Here is a 14,591-nt window from a genome sequence, read left to right as displayed (position 1 = left end):
AAAATTCATCGAACAAAATGCAGCGGCATTATAAAATATATCGTACATCCCCACTTTCAGAAAGATTTATTGAAGTCAGTGCTCGATGATTTTTCAAATTATAGTTTGTTACTAGATGAATCAAACGATATTAGCGTGACAAAACTATTAGGTATTGCAATTGGGTATTATGATGAGCAATTCGATAAAAGACTTTCTACGTTCTTAGCTCTTGTGGAATTAGATCAGTGTAACGCTGAAAATATTTCAAATTTAATTAAAATAACGCTGGAAAAATTTAAACTTCCTTTAAATAATCTTGTGGGCATTGGGACAGATAATGCTAGCGTTATGATTGGAGTTAATAACAGAGTTTATACACATTTGAAAAATCAATTCAAATATTTATACAATGCCACAAACGATGGTGCAGATCCGAAAAAGATAGTTCATTCGTGTCAAACAAGGTGGTTATCCATTGAAGTTGCTATAACAAGAATTTTAGAACAGTATATTGAATTAAAAGCCCATTTTGAAATAACTCGTTTGACTGACAAATGTTATACTGCAGAACTTTTTTATTCAATGTTCAAAGATGAAAGTAATTATCTTTTATTTTTAAAACCTATCTTAACTGAAGCACAAAGAGTAAACAAATCTTTTGAATCAAATACTGCCGATCCTACATTATTACTACATGATTTAAACACGCTATTGTCAATGATTGCCAATAAAATGTTTTTACCAAATACACATATTGAAAGGATAGAAGAGGACATTAATAATTATTTAGACCCTAAGCCATATTTAGGTTACCAATTTGAAAGAAAAATAAATGAGTTAATAATGAATAAACTTATCAGATGAAATGGCAATAAGAGAGAGAGAGAGAGAGAGAGAGGTCGTAATTTCTTGATTGATTTGTATCTACAATTAAACCAACGCCTTCTGGACAACATAAAAGAATTAGAAAAAATATCATTAATCTCAGTTAACAATATATTAAAGCAAAAAAACAGAACCACTGATAAATTTATTACAAAATTTAAAATTGTCTGAAGTAAATATTGAAAAAATTGAGCAACAGTATATAAACATTACTGTCGTTAAATGGGAAAACATCTATAATACAATGAATTTTTGGTAAGAAGTTTCGAAATATCGAGATGCAAGCGGTAAAAATCCATTTAAAGAAATTAGCCAATTTGCATTGGATATTTTAATTTTGCCATTATCCAATGCAGATGTGGAAAGAATATTCAGCAACTTAAATCTAGTAAAACACAAAACAAGCAACAGAATGAGTGTTGGCATGGTTAATGCAATCTTATCAGTACGATACGGGCTCAAAAGAGTTGAAAAGTGTTGTAGAAATTATGTTTTACCTGAAGAAGTGCTTCGCAAAATAGGTACACAAGAAGCATATGATGAGGAGATATTGAATTTCGAAATTAATTTAGATTTTTAGATATTGATTTTATATTAAAAACAGAAAGATAAATAACTATTTATATATACTATTTGTTTCTTTGTTTTTATTCACTACAAAGTACAAACAAATGAAAATTTAAAAAATTTGGCGGGTCAAGTGCTAAAAATAGCGGATTTTGAGTATGCGGCTAGCGGGAAATATTATTAAGAGTTGGCAACACTGCAGCCAACAGCCATTTACTGTCCAACTACAAACCCATAGAACCAACTTTTCATCTTCCTCATTTATTCATTCAATTGCCGTTTTCTGGAACAACCTTCCTTCATACGTATTTCCTGAAAATTACAATCTACAGAAGTTCAAGTCCAATATCAACAAATATCTTCTTTCGTCTTCTCAACCTCCAACCCAAGCACGGTAATAAGTACTATAGGTTCTAATACCTCTCGTGTTTGGGGTTCTCTTAAAAAAAAAAAAAAAAAAAAAAAGTATTTTTTTAAAAACAAAAGTGAAGTATTTCAAACAGAAACAAAAGTGAAGTATTTAAAAAAAAACAAACAAAAGTAAGTCATATTTTTATAATTTTAATAAAATCTAAAAAATAAATCACTGACATTTATCTGTTGCACATAAAAGTGTTGGGAATTTGCATATTTTTATATATAACTTGAAAAGAAAAAAACGAAAAAGAAAAAAATTTTACGAGTAACAAGATATAGAAAATGTGACAATTTTTTCTCGAATCACTCTGTGTGGCCCGCGAAACAAATCTCACTTTGAATACGGCCCCCGTACGGGAAATGGTTGGACACCACTGGCATATGATGCTGACCTATTATTGCTTGTATATGGAAATGTTAGATCCCAGTTGGAGGATAGGGCATTTCAAGTACTGGGAGATTTGTTAGAAACAGTCTGATAAGGCTTATAAGCTAAAAATATCCAAGACTAAAATAGTCCAGATGCTTTTGAAAGGACATCTAAGCATGAATCGAAGCCCATTAGTAAAACCTCAGGGTCTATCGATAAGATATGGGACCCTTGTGAGGTATCTGGGGATGTGTTTAGGAGAGCAGACAAATTTCTTAGAACGTGCCAAGTATTTGAAGGACAAAATGAGAGAGTACTGTATGCCAAGCTCAGAAGAGTACTTAGGACTAAGGAATAAAGGATCATGAACTATGCTTCTGTAACTTGACTGCACAGAATAACTCATTCATACATAAAAAGGCATGTATTACAAAGGTTTGCTCTCTTGTCCATCACCAGGGCCTGTCACAATGTCTCATCTGATGCACTCCAAGTTATAGCCGGAAAGTTACCTGCAGATTTTCAAATAGTACTTCCGGCAATGATGTATTGTACATGGAACTATATAAAGTTAACAGTTCTGGATATCACCTCATGTCCTGAGGAGGGAATGCAGTATTCTAGGAGTGATGTGAAAGAAGAAAAGAAAAGAGTTAGTATCCAGTTGCTGACAATATGACAACAAAGATGGGAAGCCTCCGAAAAAGGGAGAGTAACTTATAAATTTTTACCAAGAGTGGATATATTTAGTTGTTATGTTGTTGTTATTTGGTTTTTAGGAGCATTAGCAACTAAGGCCATATTGCTCCGGTGCGGTGGTCATTCCCTGACCTTTCCGCATGCTCCGTATTTGGTGGTGACGGGCTCGAACCCCGGTCTAATCAAGAAGCGTGTGCTACGCACTGCTGCTCCTTCCCACCTGGCTACGGAGGCGCCCATATATTTAGTGCAAGAAATAAATCTTGGTTACAATTTGGATTGAATGCTGCCTTCCTGATCACTGGGCATGGGTTGGCTAAAAGGTTGTTTGAGCTGGGCTTGGCAGATCATGGGCTGTGTACATGCAGAGAGGATGAGACCTCAGAGTATTGAAGGATGATAAGCTGCAAGAATTACCTCGACTTGAGGATACAATTGGAGTTTTCCATAGGTGGCTTGGAAACAGGGTCTTGGAGTCATGTTCATAGATAAGAGTTCTTTTACTCACTTTAATAATTTTGTGGCACTAATGTTTAAAAGGAGAGCACAACTAAGGCTAGATAGTGTATACCCATCTTCCAGTATCAGGCATGGTAATCCAGTACATTGGGATGAGTGGGATGACATTGAATAACATCCAATGCTTAATCCCCTTGATTGGAGTGAAGTGGTGGTTTTGCTCTCCTTTTGTGTTATTGTGTTGAGTTGAGTTTTAATTAGTAATTTGAGTTTAGATAAGTTTTTATCACAGTCAATGTCAGAAAATGTTATGAAGTCAAGGTCCACTTATAAACTTCGGTTTGGGGCGGTACTATATCCAGGTATCATCGTAAGGGGAAGGGTATGACAGGTTTTTGAGTGTTTTTTTTTTTTTTTTAAGATAGACTCAGGAACTCTTATAAGCATAGTTGGGGGGGTATGCCCCTCTGAATATGTGAATACGTCCATGGTTTTTAGGGCGTGGGTCTTATTTAAGGTATTTTGAATGGAATGGAATGCTCCTAAATAAGTTTAAAAAATAGTGTGTACTTTTGTATATGTACGTGTGAGATGGGCTGAATATGTGAGGTGTGTGTGTGTGTGTGTGTGCGTTCTGACAGGCCCTAAAATTAGACTGCAGTGGGAGCAACCTATACTGTGCACCCAATGCAATCCACCCCATAGGGAACCCTAGCCTTATGACTTTGCCCCCAACCAATCCCATATCCCTTACCACCTCCCCACCCAAATGTTTCACCAAGTGGACTCTACCACCAAAACTTTTACTGTTCTTGACAGTTCCTCCCCACCACCAAGAGGAGGATAGGCTGCTTTCACAGGGGTGTCCCGTGTACCCTCCTAACTTCCTATTTCCGGGTGGACAGTCTTCCTATCATCCACCTTTTTTATCTTCATCTGTTTCTTCTCCTCAGGGCCGCATTTACACTTTTGGAGACCCTAGGCGCAACACAATTATGAAGCCCCAAAAGGTCAGGTAAAGTGAGTACAAAGTAAAAAAAAAAAAAAAAAAAAATGCTTCAAACGTTTATTTCAGTTAATCAAATTCTTAAATATTTTTTTAATTTATTGAAAATAAAAGTCGACATTTCTATAAAAGCTCATTTTAATAAAATAAAAATAACACAGCATTGGTATATATGTATTAAAAATAAAGTATTATACATACAAAAGTGTATATGTATTAAATTAAAAAAAAAGAATAACTAAATTTTTCATTTTTTTCCCCTGGCTTTGGTCTTAGCAGATATATCTATAATATCATAAATAATTGAGTCCATTGCATCTGGTTCAATGAATAATAATGATAGGTCACTTGTTTTATTTCGGTGCAAGTTGCTTCTTAAATAATTTTTCATTAGTTTCAACACCGAAAATGAGCAATCAGCACTTGAATTTGAAATAGGCATAGTCAAAAATATTTTTAAAATAGTTTCTACGTTTAGGAAGGTAGACCTTAACCCGTCGTTTATAAATTTGTACATATTTTTAATTGAAAAATTTTCTTTCATAATTATTAAAAATTGCTTAACTTTGTCAATAAATTTTTCCGTGTCAATATCAGTCCTATAAGTTTGTAAAATTTTGTTAATACTAGTCATGTACTTGTCTTGATCTATATCTTTCTTTGAAAATATGCCAAACATATCTAATATGTCTAAATAGCTTTTCGTCCTTTCGTTAATTTCCAAAATTAGCTTATTGCAGATGACATTAAAAGTATTAACAATGAAATTTTCTTTTCCATGTAATATAATGTCATCGTCGGATTGCAAAACTTCATCACACATTTTTTTTTTCCATTTTTTCCTTCCCATCTTGAAATTGTGCCTCATCTGTTAATAAATTCGCTTCTTCATTTAAAGCAGCAAAACTATTTCTTATATCTAAAATAAAATCAACTAAAGACTAACAAATTATTAGCTAATAGCAAATCCATATCGGGATCTTGTAGAGATTTACTAGTTGCATTTATTCATTATAAAATTTTGTCCCACACAGTTGTTAAAATAGCTGTTTCTAAATTGTCAAAATTTTCAGCCAGGGATGAGCTCTCTAATTCAGAAATAGGTTTTTCATAAGGGGAAATGGATAGTTCAAGTAATGCCTCCTTAATTTGTTTATATCCACGTTTCAATGCCAATATAGTATGAACCCTTGCGGACCACCTCGTTTCACTTTGTCTTTTAACTGCTAAACATTTTTTTTCTAAGTGTTTAAGGAGTATGTCCCATCTTCTTGTTGAAAATGAAAAGTAATTATAAACATTTTGAACAAAACAAAAATATTGCACTGCTTCCGGACAAGATTCCATGGCATAGTTGCCAATTAAATTTAAGGAATGACTAGCGCATGGTATGTAATGTGCAGAGGGACTATGTTTTTTCAGTTTAGCTTGTAAACCTGTATAGCCACCATTCATATTGGCAGCGTTATCATAGCTTTGCCCTCTGCACATTTTTACATTCAATGATAATTCTAATTTTTTTTAAAACTACCTCTTCTAAATATAATGAATTATGTTGTGTAATACTGATGAACCCAATAAATGTTTCTCTAATGTCAGAATTTGCTGTAACGTACCTAATTATAATAGCTAGTTGGTCAATGTGGGCAATGTCTGGTGTTGAGTCAAGTCTTATTGCAAAATAAGCAGCTTCCTTAATTTCTGATATTAATATTTCTCTTGTTTTATTAGCTATTAACTTATGAATTCATCACAAGTGTGGTAAGAAAGATAATTTGTTCTGCCAGAACCACAGTTGGCGTACATACATTTTAATGTGATGTTTTAAAAAATCATCAAATTCACTTAAATTATGTAGACACGATAAATAATTTCCGCAAGAATCAGAAAAAATATCATTTGTATTGCCTCTGAATGATAGTCCCAATTTACTCAGTAACTTAATGGTAGCAATTATTCTTTTTAAAACCTCTCTCCAACAATTTTCTTCAGATTGTATTTGTTTCATCAATTTAGAATCAATGCAACTATTTGAAGAACTTGACATTCTTTTGCAATGTGTGCACATCGCTCATATGTGCTCAGTAGAATGCTTGTGATCACATAAGGTTTGCGTTATATTTCTCCAGTCATTAAAACCCTTCATTAAGTTATTATTTGACTTAGAAAACAATTTGTAAACAAAGCAGTAAATTTATTTGCTCATTTCTGAAAAAATTAGCCACTCTTGTTTCTCCTTTGTACCATTCGTCTTTTTACAGTTAAAATGTGATTCATTTACATTTCGGACATATGTTTTGTTGCGTTCTGTGTATTCTTTTTTTAAAATTTTCCATTTTACCAAAATTCTGAGCCGTATTTATTAAAGTATGCTCAATAAATTTTTCATCAGTACTAATTTGCCACATGACTATATCAGTACGATAAGAGATACGTGCTTTCTGGTAAGTACGGACTCCGATTGAAAATTTTCTTCAAAATTCTGTTGATTTGTTTCATTTACTTCTTTTATATTGTGCACATTATTTTGATGTTTTTCATTTTCATTTTCGTCTCCTGATACTGATAACAATGTTTCACTTTCATTTTGAATAATTTGAGGTACATCTTCGGTTCTATGAAATTCTTCATTTTCAGTAAGAAGGACAAAATTGCCCCCTTTTGACTATTTAGCTGTTTTGCCTTTTGTCTGAGTGTTTTCTTTTATTAACTCCGGATTCAAACTTTCTTGGCATCATTACATGTGTTATGCTATTAAAAGCGAAATAAATATTTATTAAATCCAAAATATTAAAAATAATTTTTATAATGAGTACTAAATTCTTGAGTTTTAGATCTACATTTATTTCTTTATACAAATTTGTATGTTACATATAATTACTTTTACATACTATGTTACTGTTACATACAATTATAAAGAAATAAGTATAGATCTAAAAACTCAAGAATTTAGTACTTACTATAAAAATTACACGAAAAGATCAAGAAACCAATTCAAATTAAAAATAATTATGTTAAAAGCAAAAATTATAAAAAGAGAAAGAATATTATTTTTCTGTGCAAAAAAATATCTTAGTTTTGTTAAAATAACAATAACAAATTTATTGAAAAATATATTCTTACCAACTCTGACTACTACTTTAACCATATAATTAGGTATATGTACTTGTATACTGCTATACAAATACTAATGGTAACTAAATTCTCAGTCATTACGCGTGCATACGAACAATGGTTAACTTCAATCGGTTACGGCCATGCGATAAAACAATATTTCAAATGGAGGTGGGAGGCCTCAAATTTTTCATGGACTCTAGTTTTTCCATTATGAATTTAATATTTAAAAATAAGTATTTCATTTTCCAACTATAACTAGACTGTTTTTTATATAGTTGTTTGTGAGGAGTTAGGTTTTAAAGTGAGGCCCACAGCTTGCACCTTATGGTAAATGCAGCCCTGCCTCTCCTACTTTCCATGACTTCCCCACTCTATCTTTTCCCCTTCAAGGGCTTTTTATTTATTTTTTTACCCTTCTCTTCTGAGACCCTCCCTGGCAAGCTCAGGTGCAGACCAGGGTTTGCTCCTTCAGAGACTAAGCCCAATATACCATCATCAATATCATTGATAAATATACAAAACAACAGTGGACCCAACACCGAACCCTGTGGGACTCCACTAATAACATTAGTGGAGTCCCACTAATGTTATTGGATGATTGTTTTCTGCAGAAGCATGTTCGAGAGGCAACCAGAGAGTGTAATACTCTTGATCTGGTTATCAGCAATGATCATTCGTGTATTAATAATTTGCAGATAAATGAACCATTAGGTGGCAGTGATCACAGTGTACTGAGATTTACTTAAAGATATAATTACCATCAGGGGTAAAGGAAGGGGTTTTTGCTTCCGTAAAGTGGTCTCAGTCAGTATAGGGGTGCCTCTGTAGCCAGGTGGGAAGGAGCAGCAGTGCATAGCACACGCTTCTTGATTAGACTGGGGTTCGAGTCCGTCACCACCAAATATGGAGGATGCGGAAAGGTCAGGGAATGACCACCGCATATCCCGGAGCAATATGGCCTTAGTTGCTAATGCTCCTAAAAACCAAACAACAACAACAACAACAGTCAGTATAGACCACTCTATAGTGGTCTCAGACAGTTTTTAAATTCTGTACAGTGGACCAACTGATGATGTTACCAACAGCAAATTCTAAGTGGGAAGCATTCAAGGAATTAATAGTGGAAGCTACTAAATGTTCATACCTCTTAAGAAATATTGTTCAAGGTTTAGGCCTAAATGGTTGTCAAATGAACTAATGAGACTCGTGGCAGAGAAGAAAAATGCATGGGATGCATATAAATTATCAGGCGACACAGAAGCCCATGATATATATAAGCGAGTCTGTAATCAAGTCATAAAGGAGGTTAGGCAGGCCAAGACAGATTACGAGAAATCTTTGGCAAAGGATGCTAAGAAAAACAGCAAGGATTTCTTTACTTATATAAACTCTAAAAGGAAGGGGATGAATCTGATTGGTCCACTTGATATCGATGGTTCGACTGTTGATGATCCTGCTCAGATAGCAAACAAACTGAATGAGTATTTTGCATCTACATTCACACATGAGGAGTTATTAAGGTTCGAAAATACCACAAGGTTATCAAATTGTAACAGGGTGCTTAATGATTTTGTAATAACTGAGAACAAAGTGGAGGAGAAATTGTTGAAGTTAAACATAAGAAAGGCACCTGGGGTGGATGGGATCTATCCAGTTATATTAAAGGAGCCAGCAAAGGAAGTAAGCAAACCCTTAGCCATAATTATGAGAACATCCTTGGACTCAGGGGAGATCTCCACGGACTGGAGATATGCAAATGTGTCCCCAATTCACAAAGGGGGGATTAAAGGGTGACACAAGTAATTACAGACCAGTTAGTTTAACTTCTGTTCCGGGTAACATAATGGAGTCACTGGTTAAAGATGCATTGCCAGATCATCTACACAAAACTGCAGCAATAATTCAGAGACAGCATGGGTTTGTTAAGGGAAAGTCTTGTCTGACAAATCTGATTGGTTATTATGATGTGGTTACAAAGGAACTGGATGCAAAAATAATTTTGATATCATATACTTGGATTTCAGGAAAGCTTTTGACACTGTTGCGCATGGAAGACTACTGTACAAATTGGAGCAGAATGTTATTAAGGGTAAGTTGCTACAATGGATAAAAGGATGGTTGAGTGGGAGAAGACAAAGGGTGGTAATCAATGGGTGCTGCTCTTCGTGGACTAATGTTACTCCCATCATAATTCATCATAATGAATTATGATGGGAGTCCCACAGGGTTCGGTGTTGGGTCCACTGTTGTTTTGTATATTTATCAATGATATTGATGAAGGTATATCAGGCTTAGTAAGGCGCATCCGTAGCCAGGTGGGAAGGAGCAGCAGTGTGTAGCACACGCTTCTTGATTAGACCGGGGTTCGAGCCCGTCACCACCAAATATGGAGGATGCGAAAAGGTCAGGGAATGACGACCGCATATCCCGGAGCAATATGGCCTTAGTTGCTAATGCTCCTAAAAACCAAAATAACAACAACAACAAATCAGGCTTAGTTTTGAAGTTTGTTAATGCCAGTAATGGCAGTGTGTTACTGCAACAGGATCTAGATAATTTGGGCAGATGGGCTGAGAAGTGGCAACTGAAGTTTAACATTGACAAATGCAAAGTACTGCATATGGATAGAAGTAACCCCCAGAGAAACGTACCAACTGTGTGGTACTACACTTAAGGAGGTAGAAAATGAAAAAGACCTGGGAGTAATTGTGCAGTCAGATATGAAGTTTTCTGGGCAATGCAGACAGGCTGCCAGGGCATATCATGGGGTGTTCTCAATGATATACAGGAATTTTGTTAGCAGGGAAAAGGTGATTGTCCCTCTGTATAAGGCAGTGGTCAGGCCACACCTTGAGTACTGCATGCAGGTCTGGAGGCCTCATTTTAGGAAGGATGTAGATTTGCTTGAATGTGTATAGAGAAGGGCAACAAGATTGGTGAGGGGAATGAAGGGATCCTCCTACCAGGAGAGGATTAAGTTCTGCAAATTTCAGCAGCTGGAGACTAGGCACCTGCGAGGTGATCTGATTGAGGTGAATAAGGCCTTGAATGGGTTGAGCACGCTAAATTATGATGGGATTCTTCCTCTTGTTGAGATTACAAACCTAAGGGGGCATAAATTGAAATTGTGGAAGTTGATAGGTTAAATAAATTTAAGGAGGAACTGAACAAATATTTAGAGGGGATTGTTTTGTAATTTTTTTTTTTTTTTTTTTTTTGGCTGATGCTGCATAAGCTCATATGCTTGCTTTCTTGCATCACGTGCCACCACTACTACTACTACTAGGTGCCTCCGGAGCCAGGTGGGAAGGAGCAGCAGTGCGTAGTACACGCTTCTTGATTAGACCGGGGTTCGAGCCCATGACCACCAAATATGGAGGATGCGGAAAGGTCAGGGAATGACAACCGCATATCATGGAGCAATATGGCCTTAGTTGCTAATGCTCCTAAAAACCAAATAACAAACTAATATAACTACTACTATATCTATCTTGGATGGGCAACGTGGCGTTCCACGGCTAAATGCCGTAGGAACAACAGATCAACACCAAAACTTACTCTACCTCTGGCATTTACAAAGTTTGTACCACAACACAGAGAATGAATTGGTACAATTAAAAACTAACTTGAATAAAATAAAACCTAATTATAATGAAAACAAAAAGATTGCAAAAAGAAATCAACCTTGAAACTAACACAATTGAAGAATATGTACTACATTAGCAGTTAAATTAGAGTGCCAAAAATTACTTCTGTAGCAACAACCTCAAACAAAATGCATATAGGCACTTTTGTCTCAAAACTTGCACAGCCAAACAGCATATTGAAATGCCAATATGCTATTTGGCTTTGCAATACGTGAGACCCACAAATAAACACATAAAACACTGGCTAAATTGGGCCATGAAAAGAATAGCATTAGAAATGCTACTCTTTATACTGCTATTTCAGTGCTTTTTTGTCACCTTATAAGTGAAGAGCTGGGTATTATTGAAAGACTTGAAGTAAAGACCAACTCCTTTATAATACCTGTGGGCACAACCATTTGATTCTAAGTAGAATAGAAAACTCAGTTGGTATTAAAAGTGGGGGAACTCATCAAAAATGTAAAACACAAAAACTTATACTAAAGAGATTAAATAAATAAATAGACAAGCAGCCAGGGGCTTGAACCTCAGTCATTCCAAACAAAACAAACAAAATGAATAACCTCTGTTATTATGCGAGAGATGTATCATAAATCACATGAATTAGCACAATTGCAACAGTTCTCTGATTTATGATACTTCTCTTTAGTATAGGTTTTTTGTATGCTTTTGATTAAGTTCCTTTCCCTTCTTTTTAATGTGTATATAAAGAAATTAGTTAATATAGTCTTTACTTTAGGTCTTTCAATCATGCTTAGCTCTTCATTGATGAGGTGAAAAAAAGCACCAGAACAGCCATATGAAGAGTGACATTTGCTTTTATATGTTGGTCAACAGTAATCCAGTCATAGTCAGATTCAGGTGGTGTTCCTTTGATTATTAGCAGGTCTTGCGCTTGGTATTTTAATATGCTGTTCATCTATGCAAGATTCAAAATGACTGCATGTATATATTTGAGGTTATCCAATTTTGAAACATGTTATGTTATGGAAGGACTAGCGATGGATCTATTTAGTATTAGTGGTATTAGTATTTCAATATCAGCAAAAGCCTATGGCTTATGCTGCACCAGCCAAAAAAAAAAAAAAAAAAAAAAAAAAACCCCTCCGAATAAAACAAAGATAAAAAAAAAAAATAATAATAAATAAATATATAATAATAATTAGTAAAAGAAAAGGAAATTAAACCTATCATCCTATATGCTTCCCTCACCCGAAGGTACTATCCAGATGACCTTTCAATTTCCCCAAACTTTCAGCCTATACCACCCATGGATCTATTTATTACTACTAATACTAAATAGATCCATGTAGGCAACTTATTCCAGTAATTTATAACTCGCTGGCTAAAATAAAACTTCCTGCAGTCCAATCTAAACATTTCCCCCCGTAACTTGAATTTATGTCCCCTAGTTCTAGCATTATTAAAATTTCGTCCTCATTCATTTTACTGATGCCTCTCAGAGCCTTAAACACCTCAATCAAATCTCCTCTAAGGCGTCTAGTTTCCAAACTCTGCAACCCACATATTTGAAGTCTTTCTTCATAAGGACGCCCTTTTACCGATCTCACCAGGCGAGTTACCCGTCTTTGCACCCTTTCAAGAAGCTCAATGTCTTTCTTTAGGTGCGGTTTCCATACTTGAACACAGTATTCCAAGTGTGGTCTAACAAAAGCCTTATATAAAGGGATTATCATGTCCCTATCTCTACTTGCTCATCGATAGGACACCATGGGCCTTCCTTGCAACCTGTTTACAATGCTCAGAGAATTTCATGTCTGACCGTATCATAATACCAAAGTCCCTTTCCTCCAGTACTGGGTTTAGTTGAACTCCACCAAGTGAATAAGTTATTTTGGGATTACTGTTTCCCAGGTGTAATACCTTACACTTTGTTGGATTAAAGCATAGCTGCCATTTTTCTGACCATTCCTGAAGTCTATCTAGGTCTCTCTGAAGAAGCTCAGCTAACGATCACTATCATCACTGACAGTAATGACAGTGATCGTTACTGCCAACTACAGTAACGATCACTGTCACTGTAGTTGACAGTGATCGTTAACTACTCTACCAATTTTAACATCATCTGCAAATTTAGATATTACGCCCTCTATTCCTTCATCGATGTCGTTTATGAAAATTAAAAACAACAGTGGTCCTAATACTGATCCTTGGGGAACCCCACTTCTTACATCAACCCAATCTGAGGAATAGCCATTTATCACAACCCTCGACCTCCTGCCCTGAAGCCATCCTGCTATCCATCTAAGGATTTTCTTAGTGATTCCAACCCGTTCCAGCTTATAAAGAAATCATTCATGTGGGATTGAGTCAAAAGCTTTGCTTAAATCTAAATAAACAATGTCGAAATTATTCCCTAAATCCAGCTCGTGAGTGACCCTTTCAAAATAGCGAACCAGATTTGTTAAACATGGTTTTCCCTTTACAAAACCATGCTGAGTATCCTTGAGAATTCCATTTCTATCCAAATGATCCTGAATTCCACCCTTGATCATTGCCTCCATGATTTTCCCTACCACTGAAGTCAGACTGACAGGTCGATAATTTCCTACGTCACTCTTAGAGCCACCCTTATATATGGGAGATACATTGGCACCTTTCCAATCCAAGGGAATCTCCCCAGAGTCTAGTGATGCTTGCATAATTAGCCTGAATGGTTCAATGCACTCACTTGCTGCCTCCCTTAAGATTATAGGGTATATTCCATCAACTCCAGGAGCCTTACTGGCCTGTAGGCTCGAAAGTTTTTCATTAAATAACCTTGCGAAATTTCAATATCATTAATTACATATTTTTCAACTTCGCTCCCACAATTTCCCATTGCCACAAAAGGTTTTTCATTTGTAAATATCGATGCAAAATAACTGTTGAGTTATTTTGTATCGATATTTACAGAAAATACAAATTATTGAATTTGCATTTTCTGATATCTTTTTACCTGTTTTTATTTTGTTCCTTCATTCTCTTGTTTCTTTCCCCTCTTCCCTTCTTTTTTCCTCCATGCTCATTTTTTCCACATGTGAATGTTGCATATGGACCTCTAATCATACGACCTTTTCCATGTCTTCTGATTATCAATACTGCTATTACTAAGGTTTTTCAATTGACAGAGAACACAGTTAACATTCAAAAGATCTACTGGCAATGTCTTTTATATTTTTATATTTTATTTCTATGTTTTAAGTTTTTAGTGTTTATTTTATATTTCAGTCCATTTTACATCCTCAATATTTTATGCCTATTTTATTTTAGTATTTATTTTAATAAAAAAATTTCTAATCTCACTGATGTTTACAGCAATCCTCTTACAACATGTTCCCTCCAGCTACTATGGCCTGTTTAGTGCTAAAAATATGTATAGGCAATCCTCCTTTGCACCGATGCTCAAGACCTAGCAGGAGTTCAAGCAAGGAGGTTCTCT

General features: G+C 35.2%; 1 protein-coding gene across 1 annotated transcript in view; it reads left to right on the top strand.

Annotated features, from left to right (window-relative positions):
- The window catches only part of LOC150086882 (haloacid dehalogenase-like hydrolase domain-containing 5), a 387,404-nt gene that overhangs the window by 254,258 nt on the left and 118,555 nt on the right, over window positions 1–14,591 (top strand). The window lies entirely within an intron of this gene.

The sequence above is a fragment of the Mastigoproctus giganteus genome, chromosome 4 (assembly GCF_048544385.1).
Source record: "Mastigoproctus giganteus isolate SK-2022 chromosome 4, ASM4854438v1, whole genome shotgun sequence".
Lineage (NCBI taxonomy): Eukaryota > Metazoa > Arthropoda > Arachnida > Uropygi > Thelyphonidae > Mastigoproctus > Mastigoproctus giganteus.
The sequence above is the reverse complement of the archived record's forward strand: the minus strand, read 5'-3'. Positions and strand labels throughout refer to the sequence as shown.